This window comes from Ovis canadensis, chromosome 23, assembly GCF_042477335.2.
Source record: "Ovis canadensis isolate MfBH-ARS-UI-01 breed Bighorn chromosome 23, ARS-UI_OviCan_v2, whole genome shotgun sequence".
Taxonomy (NCBI): domain Eukaryota; kingdom Metazoa; phylum Chordata; class Mammalia; order Artiodactyla; family Bovidae; genus Ovis; species Ovis canadensis.
In genome coordinates, this window is record NC_091267.1 from 60,892,442 (window position 1) to 60,917,322 (window position 24,881).

The 24,881-nt window shown below is 42.2% G+C and overlaps 1 long non-coding RNA gene across 1 annotated transcript; it reads right to left on the reverse strand.

The window, feature by feature from the left end:
• Positions 1 to 592: 592 nt before the first annotated feature.
• Positions 593 to 20,513, reverse strand: LOC138428472 (uncharacterized). Its single transcript, XR_011252457.1, has 3 exons — positions 20,426 to 20,513; positions 1,197 to 1,242; positions 593 to 603 (listed from the first exon to the last, which is right to left on the reverse strand). It is a non-coding gene; the product is annotated as an uncharacterized lncRNA (long non-coding RNA).
• Positions 20,514 to 24,881: the final 4,368 nt, after the last annotated feature.

Below are 24,881 nucleotides of genomic sequence, written 5' to 3' on the forward strand. Positions count from 1 at the left end.
TGTTTATTAATGGTTGCTTGGGAGAGCTATATATTACCTTCTTTAGCTCCACTAATTCCTTAGTTCATGACTAGTTAATCATATGACTAGAAAGATGAGCAGGTCCTGAAGGGATGGGGACAGTGTATAGATGAGGTTCAGTGGAGGCAGAGCAAAGGTGAGGCAGTCTGGAACAAAGAGCACTTCTATTTAGGAAAGACCTGGATATTTTCAACACTCTTGAGGATCTAGCATTTCATCTACTATTCCCTTCCAGATCCTGGGTTCCTTTTTTCCTTTTAAGCATTTGTCAAAAACAAAAGGACCCCAAAGACACGTTCACTGTTGATTCAAACAGCAGCACATTGTAGGTATTATTATTACCGTTTCACAGATAGGAAAACTAAAGCCAGAAAGACTGACAAGAATCAATGCCTCGAAGCTCATATGGGCTAATCTTTGCTGAGAACCTAGGCCACTAACACCAAAGTCCATGCAGCTGGAACAGGCAGGAGGCATTCCCAGAGTCCCGAAGAGCTCTTTCACTTTCCAGTTTCCCTGTTAATCGGGATAGCTGTGTGAACAGAACTGAACTTCTGAATTCAACAAGAAGCTGGGTATAGACTGTAAGAGAGGAAATTGGAGTCAGAGACCATCTTGGCTGCTGTAGAGAATCATTCAGCCTTGGGCGGGCAGAGGTGGGGAATGTAGGGTCAGACAAAATACAAGGCACAGCTCACTCCTATCATTACATTGTTTCTATTTCCTCCTTCCCAGAGCCCTGCCTTCCTACTCAAGCAAAAATGAGAGTTAATGAAATGGCAAGAATTTAAGCCTCTGTGATTGACTAGCGGAGATGTCATTCGTCATCTCTAAAATAAATCATACAAATTAGAAACATCCAGAACACAGGTATTCAGTCTCTGAAGACCCCCAAGTGGGCTGCATCTGACAAGCCTCTTAGGCCCCTCATTCACTCACTCATTTAGTTAGTCAGCCAGTGTTTTAGTTGATCCGCCAGCAAACTTATTAAGTGCCCAATACATGCCACTCTTAGCCCAGAGAACCCTAGAAACCAGGCTCCACTATTAGTATTGGAGGGGATACACAGGCAGTGATTTACGGCAGGATAAGCCAGTGATGACAGTTTATCACCTACCTCCTTGGTTATTAATAAACTAGGTATTTCACGAAAAGGAATTCTAATTCTTACGTACCTCACAGACTTGTCAGGAGGATCAATTAGCTGATGTTCATTTGAGCCTGAACAAAGAAATGGAAAAATGAGAAGCTCTATAAATGAGCCTCTTCTCTGTTATTAACAATGCTATCATCATCATCACCATCATCATTATTTCTGCTGAGTATACTGCTTCATAAAACTATTCCTACATTTTCAATCAGGGGAGAATCAGCCTGAATAGAGCCTGTAAATTAAGGAATTAGGAGTACTCCTCTAAGCATGGGGAGTTTCTTGGTTAACCATCAAATCACCCCTAAAGTTTTACATTTCTGCCACTGAGTCTATTTGACCCTGAGAGCGGCCTAACATGAAAGTGAAATTTGAAATAAATTCTTGCAATCTACCCCCTTTCTTGTAATCCACCTCCAAATCTTCAAACAGCTACACTGATCCTATCTTTTCTCCTTCTATATCTTTACATTCTCCAGTCATTCATGAAATTTTCCACCAAAGCACCATCATCAGAGACTGCAGGTGAAATGGTCAAGGATTAGGTGAAAGTACCTATGCCCTCTGCCCTGCTGGCACAAATGTCAAAAGGCACCAAAAGCCTGCTCCAGGAGGATGTGGAGGGAAAAGGATGACCCCGAGCGTAGTGATGGCAATGAGGCTGAATGACACCTGGGAGAGCTCTCCAAGGTACCACACAGTGGCTCGGCTGGGAACGTGCACTGGGCCATGAAGCCTGGGAAGAAGGCTGCAGGATGGTGGCCCTCAGGAGGAAAGATCTCGCTGTCCCTTTGCTCTGGGACAGTGACATCCCATAATAGTCACAGCCACAATGTGTCAAGAGGAGACCTGAGAGAGCACAAAGGGTTAGGTGAAGGAGTGATTGCCCAAGGACACATACGATAGGACTCTGAAAGCGTTTCCAAGCCCCTCCTCTTCCAAGAAGCCCCTCCTGACTTGATTGCTCCCTCTTCTTCACACCTGCAGTTACTTATTCAGAGACTATCTTCCATTAAAGTTGGTAAGCTCCATAAGGGCAGGTATGGTGTCTATTGGTTTAGGAATAGACAAACCAGTGCCTGAAGTATGGAGTGACTCTGTGTATATGTGTGTGTCTTTTGCGTGTCTCTGAATGTGTGCAAAAGTGGTGCCTGTACCATCAACTTTCACGAGTTCATGCCTTGTCTCCTTTCTTGGAAAACACAGCAGCCTTCCCCGCTCCCTCCCTGTGTCCTCAGTACGGCGTTTTGTTCAGAGTGATCATTTGCTCTGCACGTGATGACAATTTGTTGATTTCAAAAGAAGTTAAAGCAAAGCAGTGATAATCATACCTAAATCGGTCTAGTACTATTTAATTTTAAATGCCTTTGCATGAGTGAAAATTAATTGTTCATTTTTACCACATTGCACATTTCAAAGCTGTCTTAAATGCACATTAGTTAGCACATAAATTAAGTTGGCAGGCATTTTTGTCTCTTATAGGAAAACGGGAAGACAATGCACTTAGTGGAGAGGGACTTTTCATCAGGCCCAATTTGAGGAGGTCTGTCACTCCTCCTAACAGGGTACAAGAGAAAGACAGAGTTGAGATGGAATTTAAGCACGGCCACCTACTCGCTGGCTCCCTGAAGAAGCTTCAGAAACTCTATCTCAGATTCCTGATTCAGAAAAGTAGCATAATAATACCACTTTCCCATAGCTGGTGGTGAAAATGAGGCAGACAACCTGGGCTGGCCTAGCACACAGAAGCCATTCAGTAAACGTCAGCTCTCTTCTTGACTGGGAAAAGCTGCTTGGAAGAGCCAAGGCTTAAAACTCTTCTGAGTGCTGAGACCAGATCCAGACATTGGCCTAGTGTTTATTCCCCAGCTTGTAGATCCCCTCTGCCCAACTTCCTCCTCTTGGGAAAGTTAAACAACACCAAGGCCAGCTTCGTACCAACTTTCTGCAGCACACTGGCTTGTTCCCCCTCTGCCTTCCTGTTTCTCCCATTTAAAACTGTTGAAAAAAATAATCCCTCCATCTGTCTCTATTTATGTCTGTTTTTCTAAAATACCTCTTGTGAAATGCAAAGTTTTCATAACAGGAAAATGATCATTTGGTGGCTTACGGAGCCATAAAATCTAGTGGGAGGTTGCACAGACACCAAAATACCCGGCTCATTTGACTCTTATAGTGAAGAAATGAAATATTTAGTAAGCGAAAACTTCAGGAAATGTAAATTAGGTTTTCCCTTCCCTTCCTTCTCCGACAGAAATTAAACAACTTTTACACACCACGTAGTCTTCAGCTGAGGAAGCTAATGATGTCCCCGATGCCCTCTTCATCTGATCAAACTTTATTGTCTGTGTCATATTGCCAATTAAGCCATGGCTCTCTTATCGCACAAACTACCCAAGCCACCCTAAAGGTTAATTGAATCACGTACAGGCGACGCTCTGGTGGACAGAAGGCTTTAGAATTCCCTTCAGTAACTGGACCAGTTGGAAGAACAAATGAGAAAATACTGTGATTGCTGCGCAGCCAAAGTGGAAGCTCCTGGTAGAGAAGTGACGGAACCTGTCTTCTTGCCTCAGCCCCTGTGCCTCTCCTGTTCAGTTTTTTCCTGCCACTTTCAAGTTCTCAGAAGCCTCTTCCATTTCTACTCCTCTCTATGTAACATTGTTTTCTGCGAAAGACAGAAGTTGTTTGAGGCAGCTCCATCCTGGGGAATGGGTCTGACCCAGAGGGCCAGCTGTAGCCTGGCTTTCAGAGCAAGACTTCCACCAAAAAATTGCCACTTCCAATGCGCTTTCTTAAAATGAACATCATACCACATGGAGGATCGACTCTAAAAGAATGTATTTATGTGTTTGTGGACCTCCTTTAGGCTAGAAATTATGATCTGGATACAACAAATTGCGGTTTTCAGGATTTGCTGAATAAGTAACTAGATCATAGAATCACGGACTCTTGGAGCTGGGAAGGTCCTTAGAGATCTTTCACTCTGTTCTCGGACCTCAGATGAGGACTCTGGGGTCAGAGAGGAAGCATGGCTTTCCCAAGTGCATAAGGACATGAAGGAAAAGAAACTGTTATAGAAGCCAGGTCTCCTGAATGAGGTAAATTCTACAGACAGGACTAGATTGTTCAAGCCTTTTTGTGAATAAGCTTTAAGCTCAGTCACCTCGGGGACATCCATCTGTATATAAACGCTGACTGTACTATGGAGAACTTTATGAATTCATTGAATCAGACCCCTAAGGGCCTCCCCTCAATGGCATCCTTAGTCCCCAGTAATGTCTTGTAAAACAATTTGCTCTTTTGGATTTTGTTCAGACTGCATTTCCCACAATTCATCTACATGGATAATGTCCAGTGGTTAACAAGACTGACAGTTTAGATGAGGCTTAAATTATGGCTGCTCTCAAGAAGACAGCTTTCTGGAGGGTGTGCCGAGAAAACTGTGGTAAGGAGATTCAAAATGGAGACTACATTATAGGCTCAGAGTCAGAGATCTCGGTGATGAATGGTCCTTAAAGGCTAGAGTGTGTTGCCATTTCCTTCTCCAGGGGATCTTCCTGACTCAGGGATCAAACTTGGGTCTCGCTCATTGCAGGCAGACTCTTAACTGTCTGAGCCATCAGGGAAGGCCCTTCAAAGGCCACCTTATCCAACTAACACCCAGCAGAGTTCCTGGGCCTCAGTGGATAACTGGTGAAAACAAACAAAAATGGATGGATAGATAGTTGAATGCATGTACATAAGTGTATATGTATGTATGGATGGTTGAGTCTCCCAATCCCCACCCTCCAAGGGCCAAAATGTGATTCGTTACTCTTCACAGTGGCATGAGATTACCAACTGGAGCTGGCCTGGACAACTTCAGTCAACTCTGACTGTTAGAAATCTCATCCTTACATGAAGCCCAACACTGTTAATGGCTTACAGTGTCTGAGGCATCATTTCTGCTTTGAAGGACAACCCAGAGTGAATATATCTCTCTTCCTTATCTTAAACATTAAAGTAGATGTCTACTAAGTGCCTGGCATATAGTAAGTGCTCAGTAAAAAAGTTAACGTTATTATCATTGTTATGAGACCCCTGATCCCAAAGTGCCCCAATATGGTAAAGTAAGCTCAGTCCCTGCTGACATTCTGCATAAGGTTTAGTTGCTAAATAGGCCAGCCCGAGCTGATATGGAGCGTAAAGACCACAGGCAGACACAAGGACCATTGTGTCAAGGCCCTGGAGCTCTACCACTTGGATCAGAATAGGAGTGTTCAAAACGGGGAGGGACAGGAATCCATGAAGTGAATATTCTGAAACTCTGTCTTGGATAAAGCATAGCTTTGAGCAGCAAATTTTAATAAGGTTGCCCAGTAAACATTGGAGTCTCTTCAGTTCAGTTCAGTCACTCAGTCGTGTCCGACTCTTTGTGACCCCATGGACTGCAGCACGTCAGGCTTCCCTGGATTCCCCAGATTCCCTGGAGTTTGCTCAGTTTCATGTCCATCGAGTCAACCTTCTCATCCTCTGTCGTCCCCTTCTCATCCTCTGTCGTCCCCTTCTCCTCCTGCCAGGAGGAGAGGAAAGCGGGATGAGAAGGCAGAGGAGAAGGGAGTCTCTTAAATCCATTTTAAGTGGGAGGCTCTATCAAAATGACTCTGACCATGTCTCAGTCCCAGAGTGGTTAGTCTTCTCTGGATGTGCTCTTGTTTGTCATTCTTCTTTTCAAAAGGACCAGGCCAAGATGCAAACTTCCTACACGGCCAACCTGGCCTCTTTGACAGAAATCACTGGCTGTTGACCGACATCCAGTGTCCCTGTTTTCTACTTAGGTTCACGGCTGACTCTGTTTCCCAACCTTTTTCTGCAGTTAGGTATGGCCATATGGAAGTTTTATCCAATGAAATGTGATAGGATGTTGATATATTTCACTTCTAAGTTTTTAAGAAAAGAGATATCCTTTCTCTCCTCCATGCCTTCTGCTGTCAGCTGTTACAGATGATGACCTAAGTTCTTAGGATTTGACAGGCTCTCAAGAGGAAAGACACCTGAATCCCTGAGTCACCATGTGAAGCAGAGCTGCCCAGTGGCCAGTAACATCAAACCTGCACTGTTACTTACCCAGGAATAAACTTTCATTACAGTTAATGCCTTGAAGTAGGTGCTGTCATCTTAAAACTCTGAAAATATGGCATTGCCTTAAGGGTCTGGGGATGAACACTACAGAAACAAACCCTGGAGGCAGGAAAGAGGAAGATCTGTGCTAAGCAGTTGCAAAATATATGCCAGAACTGTCACATTCAGTAACTTGGAAGTCAGATAAAGTGCTCATAAGATCTGCAGCAAGAAGGAAAGAACTTGAAAAAGAGCTCGAAGGATGGGCTTCGTATATCTAAGTAATAAAATAAAGGCATGAGTTCTGGCATTTAAGATCAGGGATGGAAGGGAATATAAGGAGCTCAGAAATCTGAGAGTTCACATTGTTTGAAAAAATCAACTGTTCCTGAACCAGAAACTGCAAGAGATGGGCTTCTGCCTTCCACGGAAGACTGTTGTTGAGATGTCTTTGATATAGCCCCCATTAATCTGGGAAAAAGAAGCACAGAAACGGGTCTAAGAACTCTCTCCGGTGTAGAAGTTTGGTTGAGATTCCTAGTCTGCAAAGCTGAATGGATGTAAGCAGACCATAAGTTTTTAAGCAAACAGAACTGTCACAAAAGCCACTGACTGCATGAATCCTATAATAGGATCTCCAAACTGGCATTATCAGAAAGAGAGCTATGAAAGTTGGGTAGCATCCAAGGGATGCATTCGTGCCATGCCCACTTCATGAGTGGTCATGGGGCATAATGGACAAGAAGGAAAATCTTAGAAAGCACAGTCAGAGACTATGGAGAACACAGGACAAAGAAGAAAAATCAACCCAGTCAGGGAAATTCCTACCAGAAAAGGCCCTTCTCCAGGCCCACCTCGTAGGACAACCCCCGACCCCACCCCGTTGCCATAGATGAGGGGCTGCCTGAGAAGCAGAATGCTGCCAATTTTCCCCTCGCAGAATGGAAGCTTCTATTGTGATCTGCCCTTTATTGTATATTGTGAGTTTGTAAGTGGGGAGCAGAGATGACTTGTCATCAGCCTAGAACAATCACATCTAGACATGTGGCACTATCCATCACACAAAGGTGCCAGTCTTCAGTCTAACTGGATAGGATTTGGGGTTGTCTCACCAGGAGAGGGTGGTGCTTATGTGTGGGAAAAAGAATATCCAAAGATAATTGGTGGCCAGAAAGGCAGACCGCTACCTAGCCTGGCCTCCACTGGGTCATACGAGGTCATTCTCCTTTGAACCTGTGCACATCTGTAAATCTTCCTGGACAAAGATGCAACACTTTCCATGTGATCTGACCGAGGCCCTGAACTTGCTGTTTCCACTCTTGCGGAAGCTCAGTGAAACTGCAGATGCGCACTGACCTCCCTTCCTCTATTTGGAGATGATTTCCAGCCACAGAAATGATAAAGCCCGCCTACTTCCATGTCCCACCTAAGGCACCTGGGACATAGTTATGTCCACACCAGTTTAGGTCCCTTCCCCTTCCAGTGGATATGGAGGTCCAGTGGCTGTACATCCTCATAAATACTTGATATTGTCAGTCTTTTTAATTTAGCTATTTATAGGTTCACAGTGATATCTTATGCTTTTAATTTGAATTTCTAAGTGACTTTTGACTCTTTTGGAAAAATCTCAGCCGACTTAAAAAACAAGAAAACTGAAGAAATTTGGTGACTTCGCCCCAGTCTGATAGGAATTCCCAAAGAAGATTCTTGTCACACAGAGCCAAGTCCACACAGTGGGAACATACATAAAGCCTTCCAATGGGCCACTTTGAAGAGCAACATCCATTTGAACTGCAGTATTTTGGATTAACTGTTTTAAAATTTTGGCTCTTGTTATTATTATATAGCAGAATCTCTGGCCATAGAACTTGGTGATTCATAGCAGACTCTAGGGTCAGATGGCCTGAGTTCATGCCATACTTTGACCTCAGCTTCCTCATCTGTAAGAATTAAAGAATTAATAAATGTAAAAACTTAGAAAGTGCCTGGCATACATTAAGTATTGGGTTTAGATAAAACAGAAGCCCCAGAAATCAAATTGCCAACATCCATTGGATCATAGAGAAAGCAAGGATATTTCAGAAAAACATCTACTTCTGCTTCATTGACTACACTAAAACATTTGACTGTGTGGATCACAACAAACTGTGGAATATTCTTAATGAGATGGGAATACCAGACCAAATTACCTGTCTCCTGAAGAAACTGTATGCAGGACAAGAAGCAGCAGTTAAAACTGGACATGGAACAATGGACTGGTTCAAAATTGGTAAAGGAGTACATCAAGGCTGAATACTGTCACCCTGCTTACTTAACTTCTATGCAGAGGACATCATGTGAAATGCAAGGCTGGATAAAGGACAAGCTGGAATCAGCCAAGCCAGGAGAAAGATCAACAACTTTAGATATGCAAATGATATCACTCTAATGGCAGAAACTGAAGGGAAACTAAAGAGCCTCTTGATGAGCCTGAAAGAGGAGAGTGAAAAAGCTGGCTTAAAACACAACATTCAAAACACTAAGATCATGGCATTTGGTCCCATCACTTCATGGCAAATAGATGGCGAACAAGTGGAAAGAGTGGCAGGTTTTATTTTCTTGGGCTTAAAAATCACTGTGGACAGTGACTGCAGCACAAAACTAAAACATGCTTCCTCCTTGAAAGACGGAGAAGGCAATGGCACCCCACTCCAGTCCTCTTGCCTGGAAAATCCCATGGACGGAGGAGCCTGGTGGGCTGCAGTCCATGGGGTCGCTAGGAGTCGGACACGACTGAGTGACTTCGCTTTCACCTTTCACTTTCATTCATTGGAGAAGGAAATGGCAACCTACTCCAGTGTTCTTGCCTGGAGAATCCCAGAAACGGGAGAGCCTGGTGGGCCGCCGTCTCTGGGGTCGCACAGAGTCGGACACGACTAAAGCGATATAGCAGCAGCAGCAGCAGCTCTTGAAAGAAAAGCTATGACAAACCTAGACAACATATTAAAAAGCAGAGGTATCAACAAAGGTGTGTACAGTCAAAGCTATGTTTTTTCCAGTAGTCATATATGGATGTGAGAGTTCAACCATAAAGAAGGCTGAGTGCCAAAGAATTGATGCTTTCAGACTATGGTGTTGGAGAAGACTCTTGAGAGTCCCTTGGACAGCCAGGAGATCAAACCAGTCAACCCTAAAGGAAATCAACCCTGAATATTCATTGGAAGGACTGATGTTAAAGCTGAAGCTCCAATAGTTTGGCCAACTGCTTTGAAGAGCCAGCTCATTTGAAAAGACCCTGATGCTGGGAAAGATTGAAGGCAGGAGGAGAAGGGAGTGACAGAAGATGAGATGGTTAGATGGCATCATTGACATAATGGGAATGAGCCTAAGCAAACTCCAGCAGATAGTGAAGGAAGGGAGGTCTAGTGTGCTGCAGTCCATGGGGTTGCAAAGAGTCAGACATGACTTAACATCTGAACAGCAACTTCAACAGCAACAACAGTGGTGACAGTATCATTTATCCTCCAAACAGGATAGTTTTGAGGTTAATAAAAAGCGTTTCAATTAAGGCAGCAGGTAGAAACTGATTGTCCCAGATAAACCAGAATGTATAATCTCCCTAAAAAATGCGCCAGAATTTTAAGAATAAAATTCTTAAATATTTTATTTAATTAACGAATTGACCATATCCATATAAGAATAAATGTCATTATTCTTATTTCACATCTGGGAAAATCCGATTCATGAGAGGTTAATTAATTTGCCCCTCAAATCACATTGCTGTTGGTAAGCAGGAGAGCTGGGACTCAGACACAGGTTTCTGATTGCGAGGCATCTGCCCTCACCATTGACCTTTCTGCTGTCAAACCCTCAAGACATCTCCCCATATGAATATCTTCTGCTTCTTTGCTTCTCTTTCTTTTTAAAAAAAGTATTAATAAAATTTTTCAGGCCTCAAAAAGTTATAAGAGGTCATGAAGGCTCATACACCACCATCCAACTTGGAAATAAAACATGGCAAAATGATTTGCAATTCTCTGTATGTTGCTGTTTAACCTCATTTGCCTCTGTCCTCCAGAGAAGCAGGGCTTATCCTAAACTAGGCTTTATAATTCCCATGTGAATCTTTATACTATTAATGCATGTGCCCACAAGGGCATACATTTCAGTTTTGCAGGCTTTGAACTCTTATAAATGGCAATATGCTGTTCCAATCTCCTGCAACTCTTTTCCCTCACTCAGTAGCGGTAAAGCACTGGTTCACCTGTGTTTGGTGTCTTGTAGGATTTCACTAAGGGAATACACAGCAGTTTATTCCCTCTTGATGAATAATTAGACTTCTTACCTTTCACTATTATAATCCGTGCTCCCAGGAAGCTTCTAGTACATTTGACCTAACGTACAATCTGCACTAGGTTCTGTAGAGAGTAGACCTAGCAGTGGGGTTACTGGGTTTAAGTGTTCCCATATCTTCAGCTTTACTGGGTATTTCCAGATTGTTCTCCAGAGTGCTGCTGGCAATTTACCCTCTCACTGTTGCAGCTGTTGCTGCTGCTGCTAAGTCGCTTCAGTCGTGTCCGACTCTGTGCGACCCCATAGAGAGCAGCCCACCAGGCTCCGCCATCCCTGGGATTCTCCAGGCGAGAGTACTGGAGTAGGTTGCCATTGCCTTCTCCGCACTGTTGCAGAGAAGGAGCCAGTACTGGCTCCATGTTGGAAACTGTTTCTTTGATTTGTTTTTAATTTTTCTGTTATTATAATCATACATAATGGCTTGCTTCAAAGGACTCTGACCCTCTGCCCCACTGTTAAACTGAAGTGCCTGTGTTCAGAACCCTGTCCACCTGTAGATGGCAGGAAGAAAGAAATTAACACATCCCCTGCCTGAGGCTTGCCATTCTAGGAGATGTTTGCAAGATTGATGGCCTTTTAATTTGCTTCCTCACCTCCCCCCACCTCTGATCTATAAAAGAATCTGGCATCCAGACCCCTATAACATGGTTATTTTGAGGCACTAGCGTGCCATCTTCTCTGTCAGCTGCTTTCTGAATAAAGTCATTTTCCTCACCTCAACACCTCATTTCTCAGATTCATTGGCCTATCGTGGGGCGAGCAGAGCAAGCTTGGACTCATTAATACCACTAGCCATGTATTAATGAGTTAGTATTGCTTCATATTCTCATCAAACACTGTGATGAGACTTCTCTGTTTCTGAAAAAGCATATTCTGAAAAATAATATTCTCAAATAGTGTCAAAATTGTTTTAATTTTAATTCCCAGCATTTCTCTGATTACTCTGATTATTAGAAAGATCAATTTTCTTTTTATAGGTTTCTTTCTCTATGTAGTAGCAACTTTCCCTTTCCATCTCACTGGAGTTCTAGCCTCCTGAGCTTGTCTTCTCTTAAGAAGGCTACCTTTGCAGGAGAAAGCCATTATTCATTCTCCCCTCCCCACTGCAAGAGTCATGTCCTCTTTCAGCTTAAGACTTGTATGTCACTGCTCTGGAGAAAGTGGCAAGAGATGATATAAATAACAGAGGGATTATGAATTTCCCATAATCTTGCAAAATTCTTACTTTCAAAATCTTTACCTCTGGAAAAAATTTCCCATCCTGAGGTCTTTAGACCAGGACTGCAGATGTACACATAAGAAGTCCTAAACTTCTCTAGGAGAAAAATGTAAATTCATATCTTCATTTTGTTCGTAAAATTGTATTAACATAAGAATTTTCTGGGCCAGTTTTTTAGTACTGCTATGTGATTAGAGTGCCTACCTTTCTGATTTTATAAATATCTTGGTGTCAAGTGAGACAGCTGAACAGATGTAGACCTACCATTAAGATAATAAGGCTCAGAAAACATGGCTCTGTTACAGATACATAACAATGGCTTAACAAAAAAGACATTTACTCTCTTAGGTCAAACTGGAAATAGGTGGTTTCAGGGATGATTCAGAGATTCGAGGATATTGTCAAGGTTCCCTGTTTTTTCTTTCTTTCTGCTGTCTGGTGCATAGGGCTTTCCAAACCAGTTTTATTGCCTTATAGTCTCAAGAGAATTGCTCCAAGCCCCAGGAATCTCATCTTCATATACCAAATCAAAGGGCAAAAGCCAACATGGTGTTCATCAGGAGGAAAAGAGAAAACTGTTCCCGTCAAAGTCTTCCAAAAGTCTTCTCTTTATATTCAAACTGATTGCAAGACCACTCCTCACTGCAAGGGAAGCTAAGAAAGCAAATATCTAACATCCTAGCCTCTGTCATTAAAGGCAAGTATCTAACATCCTAGCTTCTGTCAGGAATTCCCTTGTGACTCAGCTGGTAAAGAATCTGCCTGCAATGTGGGAGACCTGGGCTCGGTCCCTGGGTTGGGAAGATCCCTAGAGAAGGGACAGGCTACCCACTCCAGTATTCTGGCCTAGAGATTTCCATGGACTGTATAGTCCATGGGGTCACAAAGAGTCAGACACGACTGAGCAACTTTCATTTTCATTTCAGCCTCTGTCAATCTTATAGAAAGAGAGGAGGATGGCTCTGGGTAGGTAAACTTGTATCAAGTTAAAGCTACATTCTGTCAACATACACTATGAAAACAAGTTTTGCAGTGAAACAAGTAGAGAAAACTGTGAACAGAATTCAGTCATTACTCAGGAATTGCTGCCACAGACAGTTCAGTACAGTTCAGTCACTCAGTCATGTTTGACTTTTTGCAATCCCATGGACTGTAGCATGCCAGGCTTCCCTGTCCATTACCAACTCCTGGAGCTTGCTCAAACTCGTGTCCATCGAGTCATGATGCCATCCAACCATCTCATCCTCTGTCGTCCCCTTCTCCTCCTGCCTTCAATCTTTCCCAGCATCAGTGTCTTTTCTCAGTCGGTTCTTCGCATCAAGTGGCCAAAGTATCGGAGCTTCAACTTCAGCATCAATTCAAAACACCGTGCATACATTCAATTAAGCAGCATTGTCTCTTGTTTCTGTTCCCCGACCTGCACACACATTTACCCTTCGTAGCATATAAAATCTGGTATGCTTATGCAGTCCAAGTTTGTGCCTTGAATACTTTAAAAAAATATATTGTTACAGCATCTTTCCTCCTATCTTTCCTGAGGCCCCTCAGCTTAATTCCCTGAACTCTTCATCTCTGGTTTGTTATTGAACACAAACATGAACTTTCTTCCAGCAAACCTGGCTCTCACCTGGCTTTCAATTGCTTTTAAGGTATTTCTTCCTGAGGATTTCATAAATGGAAGTCCCAGGAAGACTGCATTTCATTACAAGAATAGGATTGCACAAAAGAAAGAGTATAAACTTTGGAGGCAAATAGAATTGCGTTAAAATTCTGGCTCCAATATTATAGACTTCAACAGAATAATAGGAAGATGTTAAGAGTAACTTGGTGCCAATAAATTCAACAGCTTAGACAGAATAGACAAATTATTTGAAAGATACAAATGATTAAAACTTACTGAAAAATAAAAATGAACTTACATACAGAACAGAAATAGGCCCACTGACATAGAAAACAAACTATGATCACCAAAAGGGAAAGGTAGGGAGGGATAAATTAGGAGTTTGAGATTAACATACACACACTACTGTATATAAAATAGATAACCAACAAGGACCTACTGTATAGCACAGGGAATTGTATTCAACTTTTTTAATAACCTATGAGGGAAAATAAATTGAGAAAAATAAATATGTATATCTGTATGTATGACTGAATCACTTTGGTGATTTGAATCACTTTGGTGGTACCTGAAATTAACACAATACTGTAAATCAACTATATGTCAATAAAAAATTAAAAGTTGAAATTTTAAAAGCTCACTGTAGAAGAAATAGAAAATCTAAAAAATTCTTGTATCTATTAAAGAGATTGAGTTGCTAATATAAAAATAATAACTTTCTCACAAAGAAAATATCAGGAAGAAATAATACCAATCCTCCATAAACTCTTTCAGAAAATAAGGAGGAAAAACTACTTTCCAAATTATTTTATGAAGAGAGAATTATCCTGACACCAAACGCAAAGACATTACAAAAAAAGAGAATACAACAGGCAATACAATATCCCTCATGAACATAGTCATAAAAATCCTTAGCACACTATTAGTAAATTCCATACAATAGCATAAGACAAAAACCTTTTTAAAAAAAGGATAGGATAGTACATAAAGACCAAGTGGGATTTTTGCCAGAAATGTACAGTTATTTCAACATCCAAGCGCCAATCAATATAATTCATCGTATTAACAGAATAAAGACAGAATACCATATGCTTATCTAAGCAGATGTAGAAAATGTAGGAAATACATATGATAAAATTCAATTCCTCCATTCATGATTTGAAAAGAAAAAAACTCTTAGCAGACTAGAAATGAAAGGGAGATCCTTAATCTGATAAAGTATATCTATGAAAAATTTATAATTGACATCATACTTAACAGTAAAATACTGAATAGTTTTCTCCTAATATTGTAAACATTGCAAGCAATCATTCACATCATCCCTAGTCAACACTATATTGGAGGTCTTGGCTAGTGCAATAAAGCAAGAAAAAGAAATAAAAGGGAGAGGGATCCAGAGAGCAGAGTAGGAAGACCCTGAACTTACTTCCTTCAACCGGCACACCAAATTACAAGTACACACAGGAAAACTATCTATGAAAATGACCTGCAGGCAAGTGGAAAACATTTTCTCAACTTAAAGATATAAAGAAAGAGCCACAGGTAGGAGGAGAGGAGATGCGATAGAGTCAGGACTCACATTCCCAAGTGAGCCTCACAAACAGGAGGGATATCATAAGTGCAGAGGTCCTTACTGAGGAGTGTGGGGTTCAAGCTCCATATTGAGCTCCCCATCCCAGGGATCTTGCACCAGGAAAACAAATCTTCAGAAAGTTTGAATTTGAGAGCCAGTGGTACTTACATTCAAGAAAGATATAGGAAACAGAAACCTCATTCTTAGAGTGCAAGCAAAATCTCATATGCTCTGATCCCAGTGAAGAGGCAGGAGTTTAAAAGACACCTGAGTAAGACCCATACAGGTTTCTCAGGAGACAAGTAAGATGGTCTGGTGATATTCCCATCTCTTTTAAGAATTTTCCACAGTTTGTTATGATCCACACAGTCAAAGGCTTTAGCATAGTCAATGAAACAGAGGTAGATGTTTCTCTGGAATTCCCTTGCTTTCTCTGTGATTCAGCAAATGTTGGCAATTTGATCTCTGGTTCCTCTGCTTTTTCTAGACCCAGCTTGAACATTTGGAAGTTCTTGGTTCACATAAAATGTTAAAGAAAACTTCTCTAAGTAGAAAAGAAAAGGCCACAACTAGAAATACAAAAGTTATGAAAGGAAAAATTTCACTGGTAAAAGCAAGTATATAGTAAAGGTAGTGAATCAACCAATTATAAAGTGAATGGGAAGATTAAAAGACAAAAGTGGCAAAGCCATCTATGTCTACAATATAAATAGTTATAGAATACTCAGAGATATAAAATACAATGTCAAAACATAAATCTGGGGAAGGGAGTAAAAATTAAGGATAAAAATCACACAATCCTCTCAGTAGATGCAGGAAAAAATCTCTGACAAAATCCAACAAAATTCAATTTATGATAAAAACTCTCAACAAAATTGTTACAGAAGGGCAATACATAATAAAGGCCACATATGACAAAACCATAGCCAATATCATATCAATGGTGAAAAGCTGAAAGTATTTCCTCTAAGATTAGGAAAAAGACAAGAATATTCACTCTCACTACTTTTATTCAACATAGTATTGGAAGTCTTAATCCCAGCAATCAGACAAGAAAAAGAAATAAAAGGCATTCAAACTGCAAAGGAAAAAGTAAAGCTGTCACTGCTTACAGATGACACAATACTGTATACAGTAACTCTAAAGTTTCCTCTAAAAAACTCTATTAAAAGTAATAAATGAATTTATTAAAGTTTCCAGATATAAAATTTATATGCTGAAATCTGTTGCAATTCTATACACTAATAACAAGCTATCATAAAAAGAAATTAGGAAAACAAACTCCTTTAGAATTACATCGAAAATAATAAAATGCTTAGAAATAAATCTAACCTAAGAGGGGAAAGACCTATACTCTGAAAGCTTGTAAGACACTGATGAAAGAAATTGAAGATGACAGAAACAAATGGAAAGATATACCATACTCATGGACTGGAAGAATTGATACAGATAGTCCCTTACATATGAATCCTCAAGTTGTGAACTTTCAAAAATGCAAACATATGTTTGCAGGTCATATGTTCGTAAGTTCATGTGTCTGGGGTGCATTTTAAAGTGCATACATCCTCTACAAGTGGTTGTGCTTTTGTGTACAAGTGGGAGCTAGATCTTCAAGAGAACGACTTCACTGAATTCCTTGCTGTGCAACACGTGGAGCTTACTAATGAAGACTTGATGAAATTGGAGGCCCAGAGAAGGGATGAAGAGAGACAAAAGGAAGAAGAAGTAACTAAAGAACTGAATAGATTCACGATGCAGGAAATGGCAAGGGGATTCTGTTTATTTGAGAAGGCGCTATTAGTGTTTTGAGGCTCAGGACCTGAATGTCGAATGGTATGAGAAGGTTGCAACAACAGCTTTTCAAAATGCAATTCAGTGCTACCGTGTCATCTAGGATGAGACACCATGGGATCTCTTTTTCAAGAGGATAGATAGAATCGAATCCAGCAAGGAACCAGAACCTGTGCCATCAACATCAGGCATAAGCAAACTTGCAGCTACTACTGCTGGCAATCTTTCAGCTCTACCATTTCTCCCCTCCCCTCCTTCCTCCAGTCAGTAATTCTTCCTGCCTGTTCACTTGATGCCAGTTCTTGTATGCCAGCTGTGGTATGGTACTACTGTACTTTTCAAGGTACTGTACTGTTAGATTAAAAATGTTTTATTTTGTGTGTTTTTTTAATGTATTATTTGTGTGAAAATATTATAAACCTGCTATAGTACAGTGCTATATAGCTTATTGTGTTAGTTGGGTACCTAAGCTAACTTTGTTGGACTTACAAACAAATTGGACCATGAACACACTCTAGGAATGAAATGTGTTCGTACGTAGGGGACTTATTGTATTGTTAAAATGATCATACTCCCAAAGGCAATACACATATTCAGTGCAATCCCTATCAAAATACTAATGGCATTTTTCACAAAACTAGAATGAGCAACCCCAAAATTTGTATGAAACCACAAAAGACCCCAATAGCCAAAACAATCTTGAGAAAAAAGTTGGAGATATCATGGTCCCTGACTTCAGACCATGCTACAGAGCCACAGTAATCAAATCAGTATGGTACTGACACAAAAACAGAGAAATAGATTAATGGAACAAAAGGGAGAGATCAGAAATAAATCTGTGCTTGAATGAACAATTAATCTACAACGTAGGAGGCAAGAGTATACACTGGGGAGAAGACTTTCTTTAATACATGATGTTGGGAAAATTGGATAGCTATATGCAAAGGATTAAAACTGCACCATTTTTTCACATCATATAAAAAAAAAAAACTCAGTATGGATTCTGCACTTAAGTGTAAGACCTGAAATTTTAAAACTTCTAGAATAAAACACAGACAGTATACACTTTGACATCAATCTAAGCAATATTTTTTTAATCTATCAGGCAAAGGAAACAAAAAATAAAAAATGAAAATTGAACCAAATTGGACTAAATTGAACCAAAAAGCTTTTGCAAGGTAAAAGAAACCATCAACATAATAAAAAAGGCCATCTAATGAATGGGAGGGGATATTTGCAAATGACATATCCAAAGATGTTAATATCCAAAACATAAGAAGAATAACTCAATATAAAAAAATTTTAATGTACAGAGGACATAAGTAGATCTTTTCCAAAGAAGGCACACAGATGGTTAACAGATACATGAAAAGGTGCTCAAAATTGTTAATCATGAGGGAAATGCAAATCAAAACCACAATGAGATGTCACCTCTCACCTGTCAGAATGAGCACCATAAAAAGACAAGCAACAGGTGCTGCCTAAGATGTGAAGAGAAAGAGAACTCTTGTGTACTGTCTAGTGGGATTTAAATTGGCACAAACACTATGGAAAACAATATGGAGTTTCCTTAGAAATTAAAAATAGAACCACCATATGATTCAGCAATTTCATTTCTGATTATTTACCCAAAGAAATCAAAAACACTAATTCAAAAAGATATATGCACCCCTACATTTACTGCAGAATTATTTACAACAGTCAAGATACTGAAGCAACCCAAGGGTCCATTCCATGAATAGATAAATGGGTTAAAAAAAAACAGAATATCACTCAGACATAAAAAAAGAATGAAATCTTTTCACCTGAGACAACACAGATGGATCTAGAGGGTATTATGTTAAGTGAAATAAGTCAGACAGGAAAAATGGATATATTCCATATGATTACACTTATATGTGGAACCTAAAAACAAAAACAAGCAAACAAAGCAAAATGTAAAGAGACTCATAGATACAGAGAACAAATGAATGGTTGCCAGAGTGGAAGAGGTGGAGGAATGGGTAAAATCGGTAAAGGGAATTAAGATGTTACAAAATAAATTAGTCACAAGAATGTAATATACATTGATAATGCTCTAATAACTTTGTATGGGGGCAGACGGTTACTAGACTTATCACGGTGATCACTTTGTAATGTTTAAATGTTGAATCACTATGGGTATACCTGAAACTAATGTAATATTATACATCAGCTATATTTCAAATTTAAAAAAGAAATAAAAGTTTGCTATGATTATGTAAATGTGATGGTGATCAATCTAAGTATGCTCTTTGGGACAGAGTGAGTGAATGCTTGATAAGAACTAACATCAATAAGTGATATCTGAAGACTCAAAGAAATAAATTGCTAATGGTTGGATTTCAGATATGACATGAAGTGTGGCAGATACTTTAAGGCAGGAATTCTTGGTCAGTCCTCCTCACAATAGCCATTTTTTCCTAATTTCTCCCAGATCTGGAATTTAAATGATATGATCTTATATTCTAAAGCAACTTGCTTTCATTTGACTCTTGAAACCATCTTTGGAAGTAGATCATGAACCATAAGATTCTAGAGTGTGGAGGAAGTGAAGAGAATTGCCCAGGGTCACACAGCTCGCCCAAGCCTAAAGCCCAATGATTGAAAGTAGCCCAACAGATCATCCAGGGAAGGCAAAGGAGAAGGATGGGGAGGGGAGGTCTATTTTTGCAGAACCTCAGAGGAATCACTGTTTAAAACACTCTACTTCAGAGATGAAGTGGCATGCCCAGGGTCATAAAGAAAATTAGCAGCAGATTAGACATTCCCTGAATCTCAGCCTGGGGTTTTCTTCCTGCGTCCCCTGGCTCGCCCTCTCCCTTGGAAACAGTGATAGACCTGGTATTTTCTCTTGATCTCAAACAAGGCTGAGCTGCACAAGATGCTCTCCTCCCATGTATTTGTTCCCTTGCCTTTTCTGGCAGTGTGGTCCTGTCTCTTCTGTATACTCTTGCCAGGACAAATAGCTAGAAACAATGGAGGTCAGTGGCCTGTAGGCCCGGCTGTTGTGGCCAAGGACCATGCCCTACTTCTGGCTGCCAGGGAGCAGGAGGGACAGAGTAATTAATTTCTATGCATATCATTGCCAGGATCACTTACTGATCCGAGGAGGGAGATTAGAGATGTCACCCTGTAAATTGAGTCAGAGCCTTCACCTCGGTGCTTGGCTGGCAATTTTACACAGTGCTTGACACGGTAACAAACGCAGGGTACTAAAAGGCAGCAACTCCCCTGGGTGATGGACGGGGGGAATTGGCCCAATAAATTGTTCCCTGTAAAAAGCCATGTTTCCCTCATTAAAAGGCAGTGAATTCTCTATTGCTTTTCATTAGCTCTGGCCTTGCTAGACATGAGGTGTAATTGACAGTGTGGTTACAGGAGGTGGGCCCCGAGGTGAGGAAGACAAAGAAGCTGAAAAGAGATTCTTATTTATTAAGGTAGAGGTGACAGGCGGCTGCTTAATAAGTTTTTGGCGAGGGGGGCAGGAGGTAGGAGAGTGATAGGAACCTCTGAGGGTTGCTCCAAGGGCATTGCACCCAGGAGAGTCAAGAGCCGGCCAGAAGAAGGGGCTGCCCTGCCAGGGCAGAGGCATACCAAGGAGCAGGTGGGTGGAGACCCCTCATGCTCTTCTGCCCAGCCTGGGGAGTCCCGAGCACTGGCCTGGGGCCTGGTCCTGGGTGAGTCACAGACTAGACCAGTCGGCAGTCTCGGTGTCGTCATCTGAAAAATGGGCAGAAAGGGATCAAGTGAGAGATCCTGTCTGTGAAGGCAGTTGAGGGAAAAGTTGAAAATATTATAGACTTACCTCTGTTTTCTGCAACTGCCTCTCTTCTTAGCATAAGCAAGGACGCAACAGTTCTTTTTTCCTTCCGTGGGTTTTAATTTGTCCCTTTCACTATCCATTGCGATGTTCACATGAAGGCCCCGGCAGCCTTCACCCTGTCTCTTCTCACATGTGGCCTTCATTCTTAGAGACTTTCCCTGTCTTCTGGCACAGCCTGAGGCTCCAGACTCGTCTTACAGTATTCTCCTTCCCATACCCTTGAGCCTCCATGGAAGCTGCTGACTGAAAGTGAAAGTAAAGTCACTCAGTCCTGTCCAACTCTGTGTGACCTCATGGACTGTAGCCCACTAGGCTCCTCTGTCCATAGGGATTCTCCAGGCAAGAATACTGGAGTGGGTTGCCATGCCCTCCTCCAGGGGATCCTCCCAACCCAGGGATCGAACCCAGGTCTCCCACATTGTAGGCAGATTCTTTACCATCTGAAACACCAGGGAAGCCCTAAGCCCCTTTTAGTTGAGGGGCGGGGGGGGGGAAGCAAAACAAACTGAACAGGAGCTATTCTTCCATATTTAAAAGTGAGGTGCAGACCACCTATGTGGAATTTAGCCTAATACACTTCAAGTGTATTAAAGGGCTGAAGGCAAAGTCATGAAGGGTTTTTGGCAAAGAGGGCTATGGGTGTGTAACAGGTCCTGCATCTTGTGGGAAAGACAGGAGGCAGCCTCCCCTTCACCTCTGGTCCATTGAGAGGGAACTTGGGAGAGACGCCAGAGAGCATGCTGGGTGTCCAGGAGCTGGAGGCAGTCTTGGCTGGCTGTGACAGGGCTGGAGGAATCGCAAAGCCAGCGGCTCTAGCTCCTGGCCTGAGGGAACAGGGGTGAGAAGGCCATCTTGCCGCACTGGCGCCCCCTTGAGGCAAAGCAAACCCAAAGAGGAGCTGGACCCTGGAGACTTGGTGCCACCCGGAGGGTATTCATGGCTCACCTCACCACCTTCACCACCTCAGCAAATGCGCTACCCTTTGCTGGAAGTGCCGTCAAGAGTTCCCTGTAGAAACCTTCAGGGAAGTGTCCCTGAGGAGAATAATCAGTTCAGAACTTCAGCCAACTCAGAGAAAGTCAGTATGAGTTGCCAGTTTCCATATGGGAGAAAATCAAAGTCAGGCTGGGTAAGACCCTCCCTTCTCTCTCCATTCTTATCAGGGATCAGTCCACGCCTCTGGGGCCAGGGGCAGAGGCAGGGAGGAGAAATGGAGAAAAAGCTGATTCTAACCCACTCAGCCACCAGCCCCTCCGATCCAGGCTGCCAGAGAATATCCTAGGCTATGGGATGGGCAAAGATTCACATTTAGACATTATTTTATCAGACATTTAATTACTAATAAGAGGTTATTCCTCTGGCTGGATGGGCCTTGAAGAACATTCATTATCTGAGGGTCAAACAGACAGGCTATGGGTTTCCTCCAGGGGCAGCTGAGGCTCAAGACCCAAGGAGTAGGTTTGGTGGGCCTGTGATGGGGTGAAGGTGGGATGGAGAATATAATTGTTTCCTAATTGAACCTTAGTGAATTAGTTTCCTTGGGCTGCTTTGTAAAGTACCACAGACTGGGTGGCTTAAACACGAGAAATGTATTCTCTCACAATTCTAGAGGCTGGAATTTCAAAATCAAGGTGCTGGCAGGGCTGTGTTCTCTGAGAAGGTGCCAGCAAAGATCAGTTCTAGGCTTCTCTCCTAGCTTCTGGTCATTGTCATTCAGCCACTGAGTGGTGTCCAACTCTTTGAGACCCCGTGGACTGCAACACAACAGGCTTCCCTGTCCTTCACCAGTTCCTGGAACTTGCTCAAACTCATGTCCATTGCATCGGTGATGCCATCCAACCATCTCATCCTCAGTTCAAACGCATCAATTCTATTGGTTTCTTTTTTCTTTGCATTGTTCACTTAGGAAGGCTTTCTTGTCTCTCCTTGCTATTCTTTGAAACTCTGAATTCAAATGGGTATCTCTTTATTTTTATCCTTTGCCTTTCAAGTCTCTTGTTTTCTCAGTTATTTGTAAGGCCTCCTCAGACAACCATTTTGCCTTTTTTCATTTCTTTTTCTTAGGGATGGTTTTGATCACCCCCTCCCGTACAGTGTTATGAATCTCCATCCATAGTTCTTCAGGCACTCTGTCTATCAGATCTAATCCCTGGAGTCTAGCTTCCAGTAGCCTTAGGTGTTCCTAGATGACCACTTCTCCCCAAGTCTCTTCACCTTTGCTCTGTCCATCTCTGTATCCAGATTTCCCCCTTTTTATAAGGATACCGGTTGTTTTGGATGAGGGTCTACCTTAATGACCTCATTTTAACTTGATCATTGGCAGAGACCTTATCTCCAGATAAGATCACATTCAAGGTTAGGACTTCTACGTCTTTTGGGGGACACAACCCAACTCATAACACCTAGGATCCTTGCTTATTTGATGAATCCTTCTTTCTGGAGCGCCCCTGTGTGTCAGATGCTGTGCTGAGCCCTGAGGACATTCAGTGGATCGCCTGGAGAGACCCACAGTTGGGGGGAGCACAGGACAATAGTGTCCACCCCGACAGAGGGGACCTCTCTTGCACCCGGAAAGGGATGTCTCTCTAGAGGAAGTCTTGAATTTCAAGTTAACAGCAGCTTGGCAGACTTGGGATGGGTGAGCCAGGCTAGGGGGAAGGGTTAGGGTGACCCAGTTTGCCCAGGACCAAGACAGTTCTTGAGATTTGGGATTTTCAGTGCCAAAGTCAGGAGCATCCCAGGCGAAACAGGAAGTCAGCCACCCTAGAAGGGGAGACACCTGACTGCACAGCAGAGACAGGCAATCAGACAGAGTGAAATCAAAGGTGAGACGCAGTAAAACTTGTGTGAAGGCTCTCTGTGCACTGCTGGCTGGAATGTCTTGGGAAGACTGCGATGGGGAAGTCGAGCTGAAGTTGAGCTCTAGAGGATGGATGGTTTGGACATGGGGGATAGCGCCTCTTCAAGTGGAAGAATCAGAGGAGCAAGGTACTCGGGAGAGGGAGTTGTACCTGCAAGGACTTCAGATGAAAGAGGAAGTACAGTTCCTGCCCCTGGAGCTTAGAAGCTTGTGGAAGGAAGACAGAATCATGTCCATGTGTAGAGGCACCGTGAGGAAGGCCAGTGGTCAAGCCAGACCAGCCAGCAGGGTCCCCAGGAAGCCAGACTTTCACAGGGAAAGGCTGGAAATGACAGGCCACCAAGGGAGCGGTCCTAACCCTCCCAGACTCCTCCTGGGGGAAACTCTGCTCATTCCAGGATTCTGACAAAGGTGGGTCTCAAGGGCTAAAAACACTTTGGCAAACGAGAAAGGCCCTTTTCTTCCCTTCCTTCCTACTGACTTCATTCATCTTTCCTTCAATCCATCCAATAAATACTAAAGTGCCCATTCCATTCCTTCCGTGTCCTGGAGGCGAGGTGGATGACCTTCACAACAGTGAGTGAAAAGAGAAATGGCCTCTATGCTCACGGAAACTACAGTTCAGAGGGAAGAGACAGACATTTATTAAATAGACAGGAAATAGCAACTAGGATCAGTGCAATGAAGATGAGAACCAAGGGTCCTCTGAGTGTCGTGACAGGTCTGAGATGACCTGGAAACCCAAACAGCAGGGAGAGGTCTGACCATTCACCAGAACTCCCCAGGATGGCACGGAGGAGGAGCTCAATCAATGAAAAAATTAAGCAGTGAATCTGAGACCTGGTGAGGAGCTGAGAGAAGGTGCAGGATGGTAAGAACCCAGGTCTTGCCTGTTCGGGAAAAGAATTATAGTAGGTAAAACCTGAGGACTCTTGAGACAGAATAACCTGTAATTCATCAGATTTTTTTTCCTCATCAATTTGACCTGCTCCCACTTTGCTACCCAGAGAACTGGGTATCTGAATAAACTGAAGAAATTGTATCAAAGTTCTTTTCCCCATAGTAAAAGGCATGGTTCTTCCTACCTACATTCCTCCTTGAGTTTTTAACTCTCCCCCTTTCCTTCCTCTTTCTCCCCCTCAGGGATACTCAAGGAGGACCAGCCTAGATGCCTGGCACTCCACGCCTTGTTGTCCCCAGAAGAAATACTGGCAAAATGGGAGCCTTAAAATTAAATAGCATGGAGTGTCCAATAATTAATTTGATTTTATACCCATTGTTTATTTAATACAACTTTAAGACTACATTAAGAAGGCAGAACTGCGCAGCGTAGCATGAAAACGAGCTGGAAGCTTTCCAAGTGGAGG